General features: G+C 44.1%; 1 non-coding gene across 1 annotated transcript; it reads left to right on the top strand.

Annotated features, from left to right (window-relative positions):
- The first annotated feature begins 303 nt into the window (after nucleotides 1–303).
- LOC119924805 lies at nucleotides 304–441 on the top strand. Its single transcript, XR_005449498.1, has one exon. It is a non-coding gene; the product is annotated as a small nucleolar RNA SNORA7 (small nucleolar RNA).
- The last annotated feature ends 3,425 nt before the right edge of the window (nucleotides 442–3,866 follow it).

Genomic DNA, 3,866 nt, shown 5'->3' with positions numbered 1-3,866 from the left:
AGGACTTCTCAGTCTAATCCCTTTATTTCCCCTATATGCTTTCCCCTTTCAGTCAATTAGGCACTTTGATATTTGGCTCAGCCCCACAGCACTTATGTTCATATTCTTATATTCTTCCATTTCCCCTGGCTGTACTAAGCTCCGGGGTGGATACAAGCAAATCGGGTTGGACACATTCCCTGTCCCATTGTCTTATTGAAGAGAAATCTGCTCCAAGAGGCTTTCCCAACTAAGTCTTTCTTTCCTCTTTTGCCACTCCCTTCTGCATCGCACTCAATTTTTTAAGCGCTTACTATAAACCAGCACTTCTCAGGGTGGCACCTGGAGAGTTTTCAGTCCTCTACCAGTCTCAACTACAGGAGGGAGAGTCAAGCAGAGGCCTATCCATTCCATTCCTAGCTTGGGCAGTGGCTAGCGAGTGGAAGGCAATCTGCTACAAATCAAAACTCACCTGTGTTGGGCAACAGAGGCACGGGAGAGAGTCGAGGGCAAAGACTCATGTTTACTGTGTGGAAGGAGGCAATGGTCAACTGCTTCCATATTTTTACCAAGAAAACTCTATGGAGATGCTACCAGAACGATTGCAAATGGAGATGGGACATTCTGGTGTCGCTATGGGTCAGACATGACTCGACAGCATAAGACAACAACAATGAGCCAAACACTGTTCTAAGCACTAGAGTACACAGAAGATAATCAGGTTTTATGTGGGTTTCATTTCTGTGGAGGAGAGAGAACATTTTGGCTCAGTGGAAAGAACCCGGGCTTTAGAGTCAGAGGTCGTGGGTTCAAGTCCCGGCTCCGCCACTTGTCAGCTGTGTGACTTTGGGCAAGTCACTCAACTTCTCTGTGCCTCGGTTCCCTCATCTGTAAAATGGGGATCAAGACTGTGAGCCCCCCGTGGGATAACCTGATCACCTTGTAACCTCTCCAGCACTTAGAACAGTGCTTTGCACATAGTGAGCACTTAATAAATGCCATTATTATTTTTATTATTATTATTATAAACAAGGGAACTGAGGCACAAGAAGTCAAATGACTTCCCCAAGGTCTTCATACCCAAATCTACATACCCATATCTACATCCAGCCCTGAGCTCTCTCACTCTCTCCGGTCTCGCAACTCCTCCTGCCTTCAAGATATCTCTACTTGGATGTCCTTCCATCACCTCAAACTTAACATGTCCAAAACAGAGTTCCTTATCTTCCCACCCAAACCCTGTTCTCCCCATGACTTTCCTCTTACTGTAGGAAATCAATGGCCAGGAGTTTCTCATTTAATTTGGAAAAACATGGATATCATAGACGTCTTTGTCGACTACTACACCATGTTCTGAAGGATGTTCTAGAAAACGAGCCGGGCAACAGAGGGTGAGGCAAATTATAAACCAAACAGGAACACGCAGAGAGGGAGGAAGAGAACCAGAAGTCCAAAATGTCAGTGAAAGCAAGTGTCGGAAAAGACTTTCTAGAAGAAAGGAGCAGTCAGCGGTGTTGAGAACGTTCACGAGGTTAAGTAAAATCAGTGTGGAGGAGCAACGTCTCAGCAGAGTGAAAAGGCCAAAAGGCAAGATTACAGTAAGTTGATAAGAGAGTCAGAGGAGCCCATTTTATGAGCCGAGACAGGGATGGCAACAAGGAAATGGAGCAATAGCTGGAGAGCCCTACTGAGCCCTACTGAGAGCTCACCTCCTCCAAGAGGCCTTCCCAGACTAAGCCCCCTTTTTCCTCTCCTCCTCCTCATCCCCCCCACCCTGCCTCCTTCCGCTCCCCACAGCACTTGTATATATTTGTACAAATTTATTACTCTATTTTACTTGTACATATTTAATATTCCATTTATTTTGTTAATGATGTGCATATAGCCTTAATTCTATTTGTTCAGATGATTTTGACAACTATCTCCATGTTTTGTTTTGGTGTCTGTCTCACCCTTGTAGACTGTGAGCCTGTTGTTGGGTAGGAACCGTCTCTATATGTTGCTGACTTGTACTTCCCAAGTGCTTAGTACAGTGCTCTGCAAACAGTAAGTGCTCAATAAATACAATTGAATGAATGAGAGGCAGAGGGTCCAGAGAAGGTGTATTTAGTATAGGAAAGACTTAAGCATGCTTGAAATATGAATGATAATAATGGTAATTGTTAAGCACTTACTGTGTGCCAGGCACTGTTAGATTGTGCTGAGGCATAGGGGAAGGAGCCAGAGGAGATTGAAAAGTTGGAGGGTTAGATTTTAGGAACAGGTGGGAGACTGACTCTTGAGTGGAACGTTATTTTGCACTCTCCCAGATGTTTAGCATAGTGCTCTGCAAACGATAAGTGATCAGTAAATTCGACTGAGTGATTGCTTGAGATACAGTTGGAAAGGAGCAAAGTGTGACCTGAGAGCAGGAGGGGTTCAGGCTGACACTGGGATTCATTCATTCAAACGTATTTATTGAGCGCTTACTGCATGCAGAGCACTGTACTAAGATCTTGGGAAGTACAAGTTGGCAACGTATAGAGACGGTCCCTACAAAACAACGGGCTCACAGTCTAGAAGGGGGAGACAGACAACAAAACAAACATGTAGACAGGCATCAAAATCGTCAGAGCAAATAGAATTACAGCGATATGCACATCATTAACAAAATAAATAGAATAGTAAATATGTACAAGTAAAATCAATAGAGTGATAAATCTGTACAAATATATACAAGTGCTGTGGGGAAGGGAAGGAGGTAGGGTGGGGGGGATGGTCTCTGTCTGGTCAATGAAGTATTTAATGAAATCATCATGAGATAGAAAAGCAGGAGATGGGGGATCGGCAATTGTTCTAGCTGTAAGCATCATGGCCTAGGGGCAAGAGCACAGTCCTGAGAGTCAAAAATTCTGAGCTCTAATCCCACCTCTGCCACTTGCCTGCTATATGACCTTGGGAATGTCACTTAGCTTCTCTGGGCCTCAGTTTCCTAATAGGTAAAATTGGGATGAAATAAATGCTCTCCCTCTCCCTTAAATTATAAAGCCTATGTAGAACAGGGACTTTGTCCTTTCAGACTATTGTGTCTATCCCAGCACTCGGCCCATAGAAAATGCTTAACCAAATACCCTTCTTATTACTAACATTATCATCATTTGGAGCACTGATGGCTAAGATCATGAGGCACGCATTCAAAGAAACCAGGCTAGGCTAGTCCTTGACAATTCCTTCACCTTCAGGAAAATGCCTGGGCTTCAGTCAAAGAATGTTGGCATCCTAGCGCTGTGGGAACTTATATGCATTGAGCACAAGGACCCCAAACTTGCGATCAAAGAATGGGAGAAAGAGAAGACTTTAGGACTCAGCAGGGGTTAACTGGGCTTCTGGTGTTACTGAAGTGACTTTGGAGAACTTTCTTGAGCATCCCAGCTGCATCGCACATCTTTATTTAACATTCTTTCTGATCCATCTCTCTGAGGTTCCCCTTTGGGACAGGTGGCTCATCTCAATCACATTTGACTCTCCCCAAATGATAAAAACTGTTTGGAATTTCTAACCAGAGGCCTTAGTGATGAGATGGGATATATAGCAATTGATCAATCAATATTTATTGAGAGTATTTATTGAGAGCTTACTGGGTGCACTGCACTGTACTAAGTGCTTGGGAGAGGGCCACACAACAATATGACAGACATTTAGCTGAATGGCTATTGAAGCAGCGTGGCTCAGTGGAAAGGGTACGGGCTTTGGAGTAAGAGCTCATGGGTTCAAATCCCGGCTCCGCGAATTGTCGGCTGTGTGACTTTGGGCAAGTCACTTAACTTCCCTGTGCCTCAGTTCCCTCATCTGTAAAATGAGGATTAATCAATCAATCAATTGTATTTATTGAGCGCTTACTGTGTGCA

The sequence above is a fragment of the Tachyglossus aculeatus genome, chromosome 2 (genome assembly GCF_015852505.1).
Source record: "Tachyglossus aculeatus isolate mTacAcu1 chromosome 2, mTacAcu1.pri, whole genome shotgun sequence".
NCBI classification, from domain to species: Eukaryota; Metazoa; Chordata; class Mammalia; order Monotremata; family Tachyglossidae; genus Tachyglossus; species Tachyglossus aculeatus.
Note: the sequence above shows the minus strand (reverse complement) of the source record. Positions and strands in the feature narration are given on the sequence as shown.